The 18,883-nt window shown below is 48.6% G+C and overlaps 1 long non-coding RNA gene across 1 annotated transcript; it reads right to left on the reverse strand.

The window, feature by feature from the left end:
* Positions 1–11,247: 11,247 nt before the first annotated feature.
* LOC309350424 lies at positions 11,248–14,509 on the reverse strand. The gene is made up of 2 exons (XR_014160349.1): positions 14,414–14,509; positions 11,248–13,240 (listed from the first exon to the last, which is right to left on the reverse strand). It is a non-coding gene; the product is annotated as an uncharacterized lncRNA (long non-coding RNA).
* Between the last annotated feature and the right edge of the window lie 4,374 nt (positions 14,510–18,883).

Here is an 18,883-nt window from a genome sequence, read left to right on the forward strand (position 1 = left end):
GGCCGGTTCCTTTCGTAAGAGGCGCACTCGTGAGAGAGGGCTGCTCATTCTGCCAGAATCTGAGCCAGATGAGTTCAGGGCTTTGCCACAAAGGGAGCACGAGCGGCTGGGGGTGTGAGGCCAACCCTGCCCCCCTTGGCACCCCTTTCCCCTCTCTCTGGGCTGCTTCCCATCAGTGGAGGCCCACTCACACCCTCGTCTCCGTGGTCTCCTGGAGGGACCAGAGCTGTCAACCTTCCCTTTTTTTGCAGGATATTCCCTTATTCCAGCGCTGTTCCCCGCTGCTTTCCGCCGCTATTTCAGATTGTTAGATATCCCATAGTCTGTCCCCGGGACAGGTGAGGCTGTTGATCCCTTATTTTTGAAGCTGCTGATTCCTTATTTTCAAATCTGAAAGTTGACAGCTATGGGAGAGACCATGGCCGGGTTTCCATATGCTTCGGCAAGCCTCCCTCCTCAACTCCCTTCTCCCCACATGCTGATCATGGTCTGGGGCTCTCCTTGCCGTTTCCCCCAAGATCTCTCTCTGCTTCCCCAATCCTGGCCTCTCCTCTGGTCCCCACACTGACCCTCCTCCTCCTGCTTTGACCCACCAGCTTCAAGGTCTTGTGCTTGCAGCTCTCTCTGGTCTGAAGTTCTGCCCTTCCTTTCATCTCCCCCCCCCTCGCCACTTCCTCTCCCAGATCTTCCTCCCCCTCTCCTTGCCCTTGCGTCTAAGGCTGGCTTCCAACGTATAATATCCCACCATGTAATCCAAGGAGCTCAAGGTGCCACATCTCTCACAACCCCCCTGCAAGGTAGGGCAGCTCATGGGAGCAGCTTCAAGGCCAAAGCCAGCGGGGGGGGGGACAGAACCCATGTTTACCATGTCCTCCTCCTCCATTGCCCCAACTCCTGTGCCATGGGGCAAGGACCACAGGTGGCTGGTTCATCCCTTGGCATCTCCAGGTAGACTTGGCAGAGACTCCTTGCCCAAAACCTGCTGCCAGTCAAGCAAGACCAAGTGAGATGCTCAGACTTGGCCTAAGGCATCTTCCTGGGCTCACTTGCAGCACCTCCATGCACCTGGGCCCCTTTGCTCTCCCTCCCTTGTGGGTCTTTAGTTAGAAGTATTTTGCTCGGGGGCAACTGCCCCCGGCTGGAGGGTCCCCACCCCGTCCTGCTAACCCCTGGTTTGCTTTGGACCCCTCTGGCTCGACAGACACCGCTCCCCCTTTGGGACCCATAAGCGTGAGTCTTGCCAGCCTTGTGCTGAAAGAGCAGCCGACGCAGCTGCCCCGTTTTAGGGAGCTGCTTGCTGCCCCCCCCCCCCAAGCTGGGCACTGCCACAGTTGGGAGTTCTCTCTCTTTGAGTCCGGCAGCTGCGGCCACTTCCGCCTCTTCCTGCTTTTCCCACCCCCAATTTCATGGGGCTCCGTTTCAGGTGCTTGTGGGTTTCCGTTCCCAGGGCAGGAATCCCCGGCAGCTGCGGAAATATGAACAGCCCAGCGCCCTTTGAAGCCACCGGGCTGCTCTCTCTCCCCCGCTTAGAGCGTCTGGATTCCTGGCATGCTTCGGAGAGGCTGGCACAGCTGGTGGCGCAAGGTGGTCACAGAACTGCCCAAGAGGGCAGGAGCTCACAGGAACTAATGGGTGCTCTTAGGGGACAGACTTCTCCCTGCTTCCATCTTGGGGAGCGTATGCAGCTCACCTTAATTTTAAAATTATTATTCCATGAAATTTATGTGCTGCATAAATTTGGGTTTTGTTTTTTTTTAAAAAAACAGCACTTTACAAAAAGGGTAAAATTATCAAAAAGAAAAATTAGCAAGTCATTTAAAGCTTTCAAAATGTTAAAATAGGCTGAAAACATTCAAACCCTTGGGTAGGCTTGTCTGAACACTAAGATTGAATCAGGAGCGGGAAAGAGGCGTCTGCCTGTTTCAAGTGGCAAGGAGTTCCAAAGTGCAGGTTCTTGCAGAAGTGGAACAGCTGTTCTGTGTCACCGGGGCAGAGCTGGATCCTCTGATGGAAGCGGCCGAGGGGGTGTCTTCTAGGGGGGCGGAGTGAACTGATTTTGCCGGCAGAAGTTCGACAGCCCTCGAAGGGCGAAGCTGCGCCGCTGAGCTGCCTCGTTCCTCTTCCTCCTCGCCTTCCCCAGATCGGTGCCTTCCAGCTATTGGGAGCTACCTCCGCCGCCTTAAGCTCCTCGGAGGAATAGGGGGGATACAAATGCCATCAATCAATCAATCAATCAGACGACATCTCCCATCAGCCTCGGCCAACTGGGCTCCGCGCGCTGGGAAGGCGGCGCTTCCTCCCTCGGGCAGCGGGGGGCGCGTTCCTCTCGGGCCAGTCGCCCTGCGAAGCGCGCTTTCTTCCCCCGGGACGCGCACTCTGCATGCGCTCAGAGGCCCCGCAGCGCAAGCCTCTGGGAATGCGCGCCTTGCCTCCATTCCTCCTGGAGGCGCCGGGCGGGGGAAGCGAAGGAAGGGCTCCCGCCCCGTCGAAGTCGGCCTGGTACGCCCCTCGGGACCCGCTCCCGGTTCCAACGGCGGCTCCCCCGAGGGGGCGGCCCGGAGTCTCGGGCGAGAAGACCAAATCCCCGGCAAGGGTTGCAGCCGGGCGCCCGGGGAGATGCAGTTCGCTCGGCTTTCCGTGCTCCCCGTCGGGTTGCCCTGCAAAGAGCGAGGGGGAGTCTCTTCGGTCCTCCTCCTCCAGGGGCTCAGTTTCGGGGGGGGGTCCCTCAAATCCATAGCTTTGGACTCAGCACAGAAGGAGCCCCAAACTCTGTCCTCCTCCTCCTCGGGGTGGTTCTTGTTTTTCCTACGCCAGGTTCCTCCCCGACGGCCGTCGTCCGTCCCGGTCCCGGGGAAGGGCGCTTGGACGGGGGGGGGAGGAGCCGCCTTTGCCTCTCGCTAACCCCCCCACCCCTCTCGCCTGTCAGGCCATCAAAGGCAGATTTGATTAATATGCAAATGCTTGGTGGCAGGAGGGGAGGAGATGGACGCGGGAGAGGAAGAGTAATTAATCACTACTTAAAGGAAATTAAGACCAACAGCGGCGAGTGTCAGGAAACAGGCGCGGAGCTAATCAAGCGGCAAATTGGACAAGGGAAGGGGGGGGGCGTGGACGGGGCGGGTCGCCCTCCGCCGCCGGCTCCCCGTCACAAAGAGAGGGGCCTTTCGGGGGGGGGGCTCTGCCAAAGGCGACTAGATGACCTTTGGGTTCCCTTCCAGCTCTGCGGTTCTAGGATTCCTTGATCAGCGTCTCCTCGTCTTCCGCCTCTGCACCCTGGTAGGATAGGAACCCGGAGATCATGGCCCGGTCGTGGTTCCTCCTTCCTGCCTGGTGGCAATGTGGCTCTTTGCACACACCCAGAGGCACTCTTTTCATTGCATGCGCTGCTGGCGACTGGTTGGTTTCAACAAAGTGCGCTTGCATTTAGGGAAGGAGGAGAGTGGTGTGGGCATTGGCCCTGGAAGGGAGCAGGAGGAGCTGCCCCACGGGCTCCGCTCTGGGGCCAGCCAGATTTATATGCCACCCTTCGTCATGAGATCTCCGGGCTGTTCACAAGGTAAAATACAGGATAAAAACACTAAAACAATTAAAAGGAAACAGCAAAACACAAACACCCACTCCTTCCCATAGACACATTTAAAAGGATGTAGAATATATATATAATATTAAAATATACAATGAGCGCGCAGGGCAAACCTCCCTGGGGAGAGCATTCCACAAGCAGGGGGCCATCGCAGAAAAGGCCCTGTTCTCGGTGCCACCCTCTGGACCTCACGTGGAAGAGGCACACGAAGAAGGGCCTCAGAGGATGATCTCTGGGTAGGTTCATATGGGAAAAGACGGGCCTTGAGGTCCTGAGCCACTTTAGGATATGGAGATTATGGCCTTGATTATGGAGAAGCAGCCAACAGCCGGTCCTTCTGGCAGTTCCCTCATTGCGAGAAGCAAAGCTACAGGGAACCAGGCAGAGGGCCTTCTTGGTGGTGGCACCCGCCCTGGGGAACTCCCTCCCATCAGATGTCAAAGAAATAAACAACTATCTAACATTTAGAAGACATCTGAAGGCAGCCCTGTTTAGGAAAGTTTTTAATGTGTGACATTTTAATGTATTTTTCATCTTTGTTGGAAGCCGCCCAGAGTGGCTGGGGAAACCCAGCCAAATGAGTGGGGTACAAATAATATATTATTATTATTATTATTATTATTATTATTATTATTATTATGCAGATGGGCTGGTGGTTTGAGCCTCCCCAGGAATGACTGTGGTCAGGATTCTTGCATTGCAGGGGGTGGGCCGCCTTCTACAATTCCACAATTCTATGGACTGCAGGTGGGGCTATCTCAACAGAAACCCAAAGCGCTGGAGGAGCTGGCTTTTCACCCCAAGGGGGCATCCCGGCAAAGCCCAGCCGCAGCGAGGCCTGGTTATTGGGGGGGGGGTGCGTGCAATAGTGGAGAGAGCTGTGCTTGGGAAGGGATTCCGGAGTCCACACACACAGAAAAACACACCAACACACACACACCGCTGGCTGTCACTTTTGGTCCCCCCGCGTGCCCGCCTGGCCCGATGCCCACCTGGCGCTGCCTCTGAGGCTGCCAACCAGACACTGACCAGGGCTTTGGCCCGCTTCCAAGGGCCGATTAGGAACTCCCGGGGGCCGCAGCAGAGAAGATCAGAGGATAGCGGAGGAAGAGCCGAGTTACACCGAGGAGCAAAGCTCCTGGGAGGCCTCCTTCCCTGGAGCTGGAAAGGGACCCAGGCATCCGACTAGGCGGAGGCGCAGTCCATCTCCTTGCGGCTCCTTCCAGCTGTTGCCTTGCATTAGCCGGACAGAAACAAGGGGGCAGATGTGAGGCTGCGGGGGTGGCTTCTGTCTGACTCCGATTAGGAAGGAGGAAGGGGGGCGGGACACGCGTTGCCGGGTCAGGACAAGGAGGGGGGAGAAATGTTCCCTGTTTCACATGACCTGGGTCTCTCGCCCAGGGCCGTCTTAAGCATGTCAAGGAAAATTCTGGGTTGAGAGACTACTCAACAGCGCAGCTCATTGGGGTCCCAGTCCCCCGCGGGTCCATGCGGTCAGTAAAAGAAGGAAATTCCAGCCAGCAATTTGGAGTCAGTAGACAGAGATCCTTTATTGTTGTGCAACAGGATCCATCAGCAGTTAAAAACCCTGAGCAAGGGCAACGCTGACTTTTAAAACTTCCCACCACATCCCAGAATACAGTTCATACAGCATCATTGATACATCATCTTTATATCACTGACATGTCACAAAAGGGGAGGGGTAGACAGGGAATACACTAGTTTAACCTTGGCAAACATGTCTAGACAAGTCCTTGGTACAGTGGTACCTCTGGTTAAGAACTTAATTCGTTCTGGAGGTCCGTTCTTAACCTGAAACTGTTCTTAACTTGAAGCACCACTTTAGCTAATGGGGCCTCCAGCTGCCGCCGGAGCACAATTTCTGTTCTCATCCCGAAGCAAAGTTCTTAACCTGAGGTACTACTTCTGGGTTAGCAGAGTCTGTAACCTGAAGCGTCTGTAACCTGAAGCGTCTGTAACCCGAGGTACCACTGTACAAGATTAGCATAGGCAAAATATGTCCGGCCAACTCCCAAGTACCCACCATAAAAGGATAATAGAGCTCCCTTTGCACATCCATAGCCTGGACCAAGTCCAGTGATGGGCTTTAGGAAACTAACTGCTCAGCAAATGTCACCCCTGGGCCCTTCCCTGGGTGGGGGTGGGGGGGTGTCCGTCCTCACGCTTGAGGGATTATGGTGGGAGGTAAAAGGGAAGAAAGTCCTTTCCTGAAGGGCAAAAATGGCGTTGGAACGAAGGAATTGGTCAAACTACTGATTTTATATGAATTTATAAAGCTAGGTATCTTCCCTGAGCTATCAAGTCGAAAGGATACATTCAGGCATAATATTTGTAACATTGCAACAAGATGTGCCCCCCCCCCCCAATCTCTGTAACAAGTATATGGATATATAACAAACATACAATGTCAATCAACTTTTGATGCTCTCCTTCTACCGGTCCACAATAGAAAGTGTCCTTTGGGACGCTGGTTTGACATCATCTGATAGGAAGTGCCTACAGAGGGTGGTGAATACGGCACAAGATATCATGGGCTGTCCCGTGAATCCGCTGGATGAAATAGCGGAAGAAGGTTGCCTCAGGAGAGTGAGAGAAATTCTCAGGGATGATTCACACCCTGGCTAAAACAAAACAAATTCCTTCCAGTAGCACCTTAAAGACCAACTAAGTCAGTTCTTGGTATGAGCTTTCGTGTGCATGCACACTTCTTCAGATACACTGAAACAGAAGTTTCCAGACCCTTCTATATAGTGAGAAGGTGGGGAGGGGTATTACTCAGAAGGGTGGTGGGAATGGGTGATTGGCAGATAGCTGTGATGAGCCTGTTGACGACTCTTAACGACTGCAATAGGTCTTACAGGAAAAAGCAAGGGGTGAAAAGGTGAAAAATGTATCTGTAACTCACACCCTGGCTGGCACTTTCTTGATCTCCTGCCCTCAGGCAGAAGATATAGAAGCAGGATTAGTCGCACCAACAGGTTAAGAACAGCTTCTATCCGTGGGCTGTTAGGCTGCTGAATGAAAAGATGACAACAGGGCAGCTGACTTTGGGGTTTGGTGTGTGTGTGTCAGTAAACGAGGGGAATTAAGACTAAGAGAGCTGAGTGGGGGGTGCTCCTGTAATCTCACTGTATACAAGTTGTACAAGTATTTCAATACACAGTGGTACCTCAGGTTAAGAACTTAATTCGTTTCAGAGGTCCGTTCTTAACCTGAAACTGTTCTTAACCTGAAGACCACTTTAGCTAATGGGGCCTCCTGCTGCTGCCACCGGAACACAATTTCTGTTCTTATCCTGCAGCAAAGTTCTTAACCCGAGGTACTGTTTCTGGGTTACCGAAGTCTGTAACCCGAGGTACCACTGTATTTCAATATGCAGCACCGGGGTGAAAAGAGCCGCCCGGCGCCCTTAGGTTGCCCAGAGTTGTCAACCTTTTCTTAGGGAGGTGACACCACACTTAAGCATTATCTCTGCTTGGGAAAAGAAAGCTGCAAACCAAGAACTAACTTAGTTGGTCTTTAAGGTGCTACTGGAAGGAATTTTTTTATTTTGTTTTGACTATGGCAGACCAACACGGCTACCTATCTGTAACTGGAACATAATGTTTGTTTATTAACAATGCACTTCTTCTTCTTCTTCTTCGGCGATCCCTCGTAGCTAAGATTGTCTTCCATAAACACGGCTTTAACAGTGAGTCCGTAAGTGACTGTGGAGGCCAATTCTGGATCCACACATCCTTTCACAGTGGGGACATTGGTTTCTGGACAGGAGTTGATCCCGGTGAGGGTTTGCCAAGCGTTCCTTCCTCTTAGCACATTTCTCCCTTGTGTTCTGAGTTCGAGCGTCTTCAAAGCCCATGACACCTTTGGTCAAGGCTGTTCTCCAACTGCAGCGCTCACTGGCCAGTGTTTCCCAGTTGTCGGTGTTTTTTAGATTTGCCTTGAGAGATATCTTTAAACTTCTTTTGTTGACCACATTACGCTTTCCATTTTTAAGTTTGGAATAGAGTAGCTGCTTTAGAAGACGATCATCAGGTATACTTATTATTAAGTATACAACACCACATTTTATTTATTTTATTTTTTTGCAGATTTAAGACAGATTATCTTATTATGTAACACCTTGTTTTTAACAATGTTGTTTCTTTTTTAATTCAGAATACCCACGTTAGTCATGTAAAATAGTTTGATACAGTACATTGTATGGTATAGTTTTTCCTCAAATTCTAAGGTTCTCCTAACACCTTAATCCTTTGCTTTAATATGGGAGACCTTAAAACAACATGCAAACATATTGTAAAATAATTAAAATTTGAAATCCACTACATCAAGCCAAAATTAATCTTTGGGAAGCTTGTAAATCTGCTTTAAAAAGGCCCATTTTTTAAAAAAAATCTGTCTAGCAAATTGGTTGGTCATAAAACGTGGTTCAATGTGGAAAATGAATCAGCCCACAAAAAAGTCACTAAAAGTGATGAACTATGCAGTTAGCAAAGTTAACGGACAAACTGTGTGAAAAGGACAGCAGTGATTTTGAAAAAGAACGGGAACCTTTTATAATATATTTGCAGAAACAACAAAAAAAAATGGACTCACTGGCAGGATTTAAATAAACATTTACAATTTTATTTACAGAGAACAAGAGTATAAGTGTGATAACATAATATTATATATAAACAGCAGAATGTAACATTTGATGCAATAAACCAGAAATGGAAGTTGGGGGAAGTCAACAGGGAGGGGGGAAATTGAAAAATGAATGTCTAGTAATGATATTGGATATTTGTTATGGGAAAATAAAATAAATAAAAATTATTTTTTTAAAAAAATAATGTGTATCAAACATTTTCTCAATTGGAGCCAGGGTTAGTTTGCTTTCATCTCATTAACACATACTTTATGCTTCAGATACCAGTTAAGAGATTTTGCATACTATTGGTCAAATAAAGTTGTTAACATCAGTAGAATTCACAACACCAAGAATGCTTGCCCCTGGCAAATTTCTCAGCTTCAACTGCTGCAGACTGTCGCTGAAAACAAGGCATTGGTCAGTCTGAACCGTGTCAAGTAAACTATGGAAGTTGCATATCCACAACACAAATAATAATAAACATAAACTTTTATTTGTAGCCCTCCCTCCCCGGCCAAGACTGGGCTCAGGGCAGCTAACATCAAATATATAACATTGGTACAAAATCAAACAATAATTAAATTACCTCCTAAAAACAAGTCAGGATCAAATTTAAATCTAATTAGATTTTAACTGTGCTAGTACTTTCTTTTCAAGTCTAATTCCAGAATGGGTACAATCAGAGGGAGCCACTACTCCCAGCCTGTGAAAAGTTGTGGAACTTGGCTATCAGACATTTGGGAAATGTGATCGTTTACAGGGCAGTCTTGCAGCCCAGTGTCAGGGTCTAGGCAGAGAGCAGGAAAATCCTTGATAAGGTCGTCAGTATCAATTGCTACTTCCTTTTCAATGCTGATCATGGCAAGGTTGGTCAGTCTTTCTTGAGTCATAGTTGACTTTAAATATTTTTTAATTAATTTTAATTTCGAAAAGGATCTTTCACCTTCGGCTACCGTCACTGGTAATGTTAAATATATACATAGCAAAATGGACAAGTTCGGAAATACTGACGTCAAATTATTTGAATATACATAATTGAAAACATCCAGCTGAGTTGTGTCTCTATGGAAAACAATAGGTAATAGTTCTAGCTCGTGAAATAAATCTTCTCCGTCTACATCAGTCCCACTTTCGGAAGTCAATTTCTGTTGCAAATTTAAACAATCTGCTCTTTTCTGGCCTGTCTCTAATTTTCTCCATTTGTCTATATCTTTTAGAAATGAAAAATTGTCATTGTGTTCACTTAACAGTTCAAATCTTTCATTTAATTCTGCGATTGCCACATCGAACAAATAAAAATAAAAAATTCCTTTAAAGTTGTTCTGTGGATCTGTGATTTGCTCATTGGTAAGCTCAGAACTGAAAAATCTTTTTCTGGCACGTGGGCGTGCAGCGCTTGTAAATTCGGTTTCACATTCTGTTTCCTCAGCAATTGATTTAGCTTCTAGCAGCATTTTGTCAAACGTGGAGTCTGTACAATTTGTAGCTTAGTCATTTTTGACCTGCTCTATCATTTTAACTGCTTCCGGAAGAACGACACCAGACTTTTGTTAACGTTTTACTAACAGTATTAATTTCCACTAATAGGCTATAACACGTCACTAAAGAACAAATGAATTTGAAAGACTTCAGTTTCAACATCAGTGAACTTGCTGTGTTCCTTGTCTCTCTATCTGAAAAAGTGGAATATAAGGCGTCATAAACCTCTTCCATATTAAAACAAAGTACTTTCAATGCCTCCACTCTGCTTTCCCATCATGTGTTTGATAATGGTTTTAAGGTTAACAGGTTTGGAATTGCCCAAGATGTTAAATTATTTTTGTATGCCACAACTGCTGCTTGTATTTTGTTAGCTAAAAAGTGGAAAACCCAAGAATTACCAACAATAGAAGAATGGGAGATGAAGATGATGGATTTTTCAGAGCTAGCCGACCTGACCGGAAGAGTCCGCGACCAGAAGGAGGAGGAGTATCAGGAAGAGTGGAAAAAATTTAATGATTATCTAGTTAAATTTGTTAAGTTAAATTAATTGAAAATAGCTTGCAGATTTTATTATGTTAAGTGATGAATTAATATGTTTAATTCCATAAAGTGAAGATTTAAGGATGTTAATGTTTAAGTTAAATTTCATAAGAATTGGGATTTGGAAAACCGTTAAAAGGACATGCAACCAAGGGGAAGCGAGGAAGTCACTTACAAAGTTAATAAGTGTAATTTTCAATAAGGCTATTGTCAGAGCCGCCCCTAGGTCCCAGCTCACAAAGGACCAACGCCCGGCTGTAGTTATGTACAAAAGTCTTTATTGAAGTTTGGTTTCCATTTCAAAGCCGCAGCGTGCAACTCTACGTCTTAACCCCTAGACCGGCGAAGTTCCGTCTGACTCTCCTCCCCTTCCACACCAGTTTAAGACTCTAGCCTTGCTCCACCTCTTCCTTAGCTCCTTCCTCCTCTGGGCCCTCCTGCCCGCTGGGGTTTCATCCTTTCTGGACTCTTCTGACGCTGACCCCCCTGATTCTTGCCCCTCCTTCCGGCGGGCTTTAGGACCTGGTTCCCTATCCGGGCTACCTGCTGTGCCGCTCGCAGGTACATTTGAACTTGGCGCGCGCGCCCAGCCGCCAACCTTCCTCTTGACCGTTCCCTCGCTCTCCGATGGAGGCATGGCCAACCCTGACTCATCTTCTCTCGCTGGTGGTGAATACACTGGCCCTGATACCTGGGACTCCTCCCCCCCACTATGCTCTGGTGGGGAAGCTGGTCCTGATTTCCAACTGCTGCTCTGGGAGTCCCCGCTGGCCCCTTGCTTCTGGGGTGTCCCCCTTGGGGCCCCCCTTGCCCTGGCCACCGGCGCCCCCTTCTGTGAATCTTCCGATTCGCTGGAGAGGCTCATGGAATCTCTCGGGCTACTGTCATCTTCTCCTACGCTGCCCTCGGATTGCTCCCCCTCGCTCTCCATCTCCTCCCCTCCCTGCGCTCTCACTGCATCCCTGACATCCATGATTTATGTTTGTTTGTCTTGTTTGTTTGTTTATAATATTGTGAAAACCAATAAAATTTTTGGAAGAAAAAAAAAGGTAATGGTTTTAAGGTTAAAGTTTGCACCTGGTTCATGAGAATTTGCCAACGTGACGTCGACCCGGAAAAGAATACATATATTTTTTGAACAACAGAAAAAAGGTTAGTCACTTCCAGTATGCTTTTAGCGGCATCAATCACTACTAAATTGAGGCTGTGAGCCACACAAGGAACGTAGAAAGCACATGAATTTATATCCAAGATTTTTGGGGGGAGGCCTATATTTTTGCCTCTCATATTTGCGCCGTTATATCCTTGACCTCGCATGTCGTCTAGTTCAATATTTGAAGATTTTAAAAAATCCAACAAAAATGTTGGTAGTGCTTGTCCGGTAGTGTCAGCCACTGGGAAATAGCCTAAAAAATGCTCTCTCAACTCAGCATTTTTTGTTAATGGGTTAAGGTGTACAAACCTAACAACAACAGTAAGCTGTTCGTTGTGTGAGACATCAGGAGTGCCATTCAAAATAAGACTAGTATTTGGATTGCTTCCCCTTAGCTCTCTCGCCCTGACCTCACCACAGTGATCCATGAGACGGCCATCTCCAGACTTGATTATTGCAACTCGCTCTACGTGGGGCTGCCCTTGAAGCTGACCCAGAAACTCCAGTGGGTGCAGAATGCCGCGGCGAGACTCCTTATGGGGTCCTTGCCACGGGATCACATTCATTCAGTGCTTTACCAACTGCACTGGCTCCCGGTGGAGTATAGGGTCAGGCTTAAGGTGCTGGTTTTGACCTTTAAAGCGCTATGCGGCCTAGGACCCACGTCCCTACAGGACCACCTCTCCTGGTATGCCCTGTGGAGGACCTTAAGGTCCTCAAATGACAACACTTTGGAGGTCACAAGGTGGTTAGATTGGTCTTTTCAGCCCTGGCCCCGACTTGGTAGAACGCTCTGTCACAAGAGACTAGGGCCCTGCGGGACTTGACATCTTTCCGCAGGGCCTGCAAGACAGAGCTGTTCTGCCTGGCCTTTGGTTTGGACTCAGTCTGACCCTTATGTTTCCCTCCCCTTATGGTTTTAACTTTTAAAATGAGGCTGCATTTTAAATTGCATTTTAACCTGTATTTTAAATTGTTTTTTTCTTTTTCTTTTTTTCTTATTATGTTTTTACTGAAATTTTATTGGTGTTATCCGCCTTGAGCCCAGCTCTGGCCAGGGAGGGCGGGGTATAAATAAAATTTATTATTATTATTATATTGATCAATTTGTTTTGAATGTTAGGGCCAAGATAATGAGGCGTGTGGTGTTCAGCATTTTGAATACAATATGCTCTGCTAATATATTATCAAAACTAGAACAAATTTTGATTATTTCATCTCAATGCTAAATTTTGACCCAGCCACCCACCATTTTTCCTCACCTTCGATTTCGGCTTGATTTATGGAATCTGCCGATATCCCTTTCAATATGTTGTTTTTCAGATCTAGGGGTTTTTTTTATGGACAAGAGATGACCCGCACTCTTTTCATGTGTTTTTGTTTCCAGATAAATGCCTTGTCTTTGAAACCTGGCTCACCATTAAAATCAGTGACATCATCGTTTACAATAAAAGCAGAATACGGAATCGCTAGATCTGGAGTACAAAAGCCAGTCTCTATTACCGGTTTCGTTGTTCTTTAGCTTTTGTTGGGTAACAAGTGTCTGAAAATGCCCTATTATTACCATCTGTAGAATGAGCTGACTTTTTTATCTGAACTGGCCCTTGATCTATTAAAAACAATCTTAACTTCCCCGGGACTATTTGAGGCCACAAAGAAGGATCATCCATTGCATCTTCATGAAACGGTGCTTCTGGGGGAATAGCAGACATCGAGGGAGATTTAGTTGCAAGTGCAGGCGTGCTGTGAGTCGAGGCTTCTGCAATAGGCGCAGTAAGTTCTAAATCTCTGGAAGGTATTTCTTCTATGTCCCGGGCTGCAGAAGATGTACCTGTTAAAACAGAAATAACAGAGTGTCAGGGGCTCAGGAGCAGAGGCACAGGAGGGGGAGGAAATGGAGAACGAGGGGGAGGAATCCGAGGGGAGCATAGGAGATGACAGTGGTCCGAGGGATTCCATGAGCCTCTCCAGCGAATCGGAAGATTCACAGAGGGGAGCGCCAGTGGCCAGGGGCAGGGGGGGTCCCAAGGGGAACGCCCCAGGAGCAAGGGGGCAGCAGGGACTCCCAGAGCAGTAGTTGGAAATCAGGACCAGCTTCCCCACCAGAGCAGAGTGGGGGGGAAGAGTCCCAAGTATCGGGGCCAGTACATTCCCCACCAGGGAGAGAAGACGAGGCAGGGCTGACCACGCCTCCATCGGAGAGTCGGACAACGGAGGGGAGGTCAGATCCGGCCAGTATCCCGGAAGAGGGAAGCAGTGACAGAAGTAGTGTGACGGTTAAGAGAAAGGTCACTGGGTTGGCGCGAGAGGCAAGTTCAAATGTACAGGAGCGCGGGACAGCAGAGAATGAGGATTGGGAACCGGGTCCTAAAGCCCGCTGGAGGCAGGGGGAGGAGCTAAGCGACTCAGCGTCGGAAGAGTCCAGAAAGGGCAATGCCCCAGCGGGCAGGAGGACCCAGAGGAGGAGAGAGCAGCGGAAAAGGTGGAGCAGGGCTAGGATCTTAAACTGGTGTCAGAGGGGAGGAGACTCAGACGGGACTTCGCCGATCTAGGGTTTAAGACGTAGGGCTGCACGCTGCGGCTTTGAAATGGAAACTGAACTTCAATAAAGACTTTTGTACATTAAGACAGCCTAGCGTTGGTCCTCTGTGAGCTGGGACCCAGAGGCAGCTCTGACACATAGGTTAATAGACATAATTTACAATAGTGGCTCTTGGAGCAGTAAACTTCACAAGCCCTTTGTAGGCACAAAGCCAAACTGGGGAGAAGCAATAATTTAAGGTCGGCTGTTGTGCCATGTATGTCACACCGCAATTGCTCTAAACGGGCTGCAATGCCAATATCTGCCTAAAATCCACCCATAAAAGCAATCTGGAAACTTGCCATTTAATACTTACACCTATTTATTTTCGAGATTTGCATAAATCCTCTCGGTCAAAATATAAACACTTAATAATAAATGTGCGCAAATGAGATACATGGAGAAAGTAAGTAGCTCACTTACTAGGTTGGAAAAAAGTTCCAATTGGAGACGTCATCTTCTTTATATTTTCTTTCTTGAGTTTTCTGAAAATTTCTTTTTACCATCTGCAAAAATTAAGTAAAAAGCAGATAAACATGAAGTTGGTGCGTGAATAAATAAATATTGGCCAAGGCTCGTGCCTCGCCTACGTCCCCTTTTGGACAGACTCAGCTTGGCTCCTCCCCGTCCACACTGTCAATTCTCGGTCCTGGACTCAGGTGTGCAAAACCCGGCACAGCAGAAGAGCCCACTGCAGCAGTGGCTGAGTGAGGCCAGCACACACTGGCCAGGCAGTCGAGGCACACAGGGCAGATAAAGAGGTTTCACTGGAAATTCACCTCCAACCGAGCCACCAGAACAAAAAACCTTCCGCTATGGAAAGAAGTCCTGGAGCTGTGGTCCCCTGCAGTCTCTCTTCTCACTGCACTGCAAATAATCAATGGATCTCTCTCAGTGACTACTCAGAAACACTGAACAGTAAAGAGTTCAAGGTGGAATCTTGCCAGAGTCCACACAGAAGAGCTGCAGCCACCCAATAATACTCAATCACCCAACCACTAATTTCAATTTCCAATTTCAATGTCTGATTCTGATTTCTTTTTTTATGCTTTACTGTTCAATATCACATCTTTACACCACCATCTTATTATCATCAAATCCAAAACATCACAAACACAAAAAGACTATAACAACTTCCGAACAGTAAGTTTCTTCATGAACATTAGACTTCCCTTCCCTTTCATATATTTTCCTTATTAGCAAACTCAATACTGATTTATTATTAATGGAAAATTAGTGTTTCTATATATTTCCCCTTAATGTATATTATCTACAGAAATTACTCATTTCTTACCTGCCCCCTCACTGTGTGTGTGTGCGCGCGCTAGCTAGTAGGCACTGTCATGGTCCAGGAAGTCTCGTAAATGAGAACGGTGGCACCACGTGCCTTGTCAGGTGGGCAGTGTGCTCTGGGCAGGCCATCGAGTCGTGCAGGCAGGGCAGAGCTGGCTGTCCACCTCAGCGCCTCACTCGGTCCTGGACTTGGGCACGCAGAGGCAGAGCCCTGCGAAACAGAGGCGCCCGAAGAGTTAGTTGCTGAGAAAGGCCAGGTCGGGAACCTGGGGGGTGGGCAGCATGCAACCAACGCAAGCAGAGCCCAGTGCAACTAACGAGCCCGAGGCATCGGCAACTGAGCTAAGCTGGGCACCTCATGGTGTGAGCAGCACGTGCTGGGTGGGCTTCTCCACGGCCCTATGCCAGTCCCAGGCGCACAGGAGGGTGGAGCCGGCTGGCAGCCTCAGTGCCTCACCCACCCCTGAACTCGCACAGAGCCGCCCGCAGCAGAAGAGCCCACAGCGCTCTGATGGGCTTTGCTCTGCTCGGTTGTCAGCTCTTTCCCGGACTCCAACTCTTGGCCCGATGCCCCCGAGAGCCTGGAGCTCAGGTGTCCTGCACCCCTGGCTCCCCCAGGTTAAGATGGCCCTGCTCTCGCCTCCAGCTTCCCCAGACGCATCCCGCACTCCTCGCTGTGGCCTGGGGGCACTCAGCACTGGCATGTCCCGTCAAGTCTTTCTTCGGGACCCCTCCCCAGAAGCAAAGCTGGGGCCAGTGCCTGCCCAGAGGCGCCTGCTCCCTCCGAAGGGGCGACCAGAATGAGGACATCAGTGGTGGTTGCCCAGGGGCCCTTTCGTGAGTGCTGTGACCCCTCCTCTCCGACAGGAGGGCAGCTGCTATCTAGGGGGCTGTAGCTGAGAGCTGGGTCCGGGCCGAGAACCAGCTCCTACCTTCTCTGAGCTACTACGCTAATCTTGGAGTGAAGGCTGGGAGTCGGAGGGTGAAGGTGCCCAGCTGCCCTGCACCCCCAATGGGATGACTCTGGGGGTTTATTCCATTGCTACAATTCTCTGCTTCCAATTGCCTCTCACCCCAACACCCCCAAACCTGAGTCAGGGTGCAAAGGACCCAAGGCCAAAGTTTCAAGTCCCAGACCGGGTGCTTTATCTGCCAGGGCTCCAAACCAGCCCCCAAGAGGTGACACTCTTCTCCCTGACTAAACATGGAAAAACTTCATGACAGTAAGTGCTGTTAGACAGTGGAACAGACTCCCTTCGGAGGCGGTGGACTCTCCTTCCTTGGAAGTTTTCAAGCAGAGGTTGGGGGGTCGTCTGTCACGGATGCTCTAGCTGAGATTCCTGCTTTACAGGGGGTTGGACTGGATGACCTTTGGGTCCCTTCCCACTCTAAAGATTCTATTATTCTAAGTTCTTGTGCAGAGAGAGAGGGATCGTTCCAGGACATCCCTTGGGGCAGACTGGTGGTGTGGGGCGGCTTTTCACGCTAGGCTTCCTCCCTCCCCCCCCCCCCCCCGCCTGCTGCATGTGTCTCATAACTGTCAAATTAAAAGCTATTCCCTACAGAGAGACTCAAAGGCACCTTCAGGGATAAATTTCATTTCTGCTGATGCCCTCCTCTCCGCTGTGCTGCAGAACAAAGGAGAGAGAGGAAAGAGAAAGTGACAATCACTGTTCAGCCCCCGCCCCCTGCACTTACAGGCCTGGACTTCCACCCTTCTCCTCTCCTTGCTCCTATTTTAGCCCAAATCAGCTCTCTTTTGTTGTGGGTCTTTCCTTCCTAGAGAGGAAGGCTGACCTTGCTCAGCCTGTCCTCTGACAGGGGAGGCAGAGGGGCTTGATTGGGGAGGGGTTTCACCAGCACGGCAGCACAGCTGGGGCATAGCATGGGTTGCCAGCACCCGTATTGCAAGTATTGCACCCCCTAACCCGTGGACTGCCAACACTCTCCGAGTCCCTTCCACCGGTCCATTATTGAACCCATTAACCCCCCAAGCACATGTACTGTATTTTTTACAATGATGAAATTAAAAATGCATTTAACGATAGCATACTCAAATTTATTTCAAATAGCCTGGTGTTAATTTGTATGCATTTTTCAATAACAGCATCAAAATTTACATTGAAATCTCTCTCAATTGACAGTATCGCTAGGTTACTCGTTGGTTCTTGGCTTCTTGGCTCACTGTAGATCTCTGATATGTTTCAATTAATTTAAGTTTTGAGAAACTTCTTTCACAACTGCGATAGTTAAAAAGATCCTTAATGCCACAAAAAAGTTAGTCAAAATCTCATGCAGCTTGCACTTATTCGCCCACCAGAGCAAATCTAAAGCCTTTTGCAAACTCTGAAGCATTGGAGCAGCTGTTTCACCTTTCTTTGTCTGAAACACTGTCCTGCATAACAGACCCGGCTTCGCCCATTTCTTCTTGTTCAATACACTTTAGAATTCCTTCTAAATGTTGCCGCCACTGAATGAAATTATTCTGAAAAGCTTGCTTAATTGGGGGCTTTCCTCAACAACAGCATTCTTGCTATCCATTTTAAAATAAAGAAAGGAAAGAAAATGCTCCAAAAAATACAAACGGGAAAATAACTGGAAAGTCAAAAAATGTGACATCAGGAATCACAAGACAGAGGAACCAGTAGGAGAACACTTCCATCTCCCAGGAGATTCAATACAGGATCTCAAAGCAGTTGTCTTATTACAAAAGAATTTCAGAAATAGACTTGAAAGAGAAGTTGCTGAATTAAAACTTATTACTAAACTGAAAACTATGGAGAGACCTGGTCAGAACAGAGATATTGGATTCTTGTCTCATTACACATGCGAAAGCTATTATTGGTCCTCTGCATACTCTCCCTCGCTTTTTCCTGTAGGACTAATTGCTGTCCTTAACAGACAGGTTGACCACACCTCCCCCGCCCCCCCCCCTCTCTATATATATCAGGGCCGGGGACTTCGGTTCCCCTGTATCTGAAGAAGTGGGCAGGCGCACAAAAGCTGAGGCCCAGAACAAACTGAGTTGGGTTCTAAGGCGCTACTGGACCATTTAAAAATAATAATAATTCCATTTATTTGGACTGCTCAGAGCAACACAGCTGCCCACCCGAACCCGGAAATTCAAAAGGAGGCCTTTGAGTCTCCGAGGAAACTCCCCGGTGCGAGGAGGGAAGAAGCCCCGGAGCCTCACAAAGGGAAAGGAAAGCCGAGCTCCTCGCGTCCCCGCGCTGCGCCGCCAAGAGAGAAACGCCTCGCCGCTCGGCGCGGCTGCAGAAGAAGAAGAAGAAGAACATAATAATAATAATAATCCTACAATAAGCGCCATATATAACATTATTATATAAACAATAATATTAATACTAATACTAATAATGGCGCTTGACTGGGGAGGCAACGAAGGGGCGAGGCGACCCACCGGCGGCTGCGGGGAAGGCGAGCCCTTCCGGGAAGCCTCTCTGGGCGCCCGGAGCCCCCGGGAGGAAGTCCCACAACGTCACTTCCTCCCTTCCCGGAGGCGCGGCGTGGACGCGCCCCCTCTAGCCACGGACAACTCGGAGGGCCTTAACCCCTTCTGGTCCGGCCGCAAAAGCTCCTCGA

The sequence above is a fragment of the Podarcis erhardii genome (genome assembly GCF_964252035.2).
Source record: "Podarcis erhardii genome assembly, chromosome: 9".
In the NCBI taxonomy this organism is placed as follows: Eukaryota; Metazoa; Chordata; class Lepidosauria; order Squamata; family Lacertidae; genus Podarcis; species Podarcis erhardii.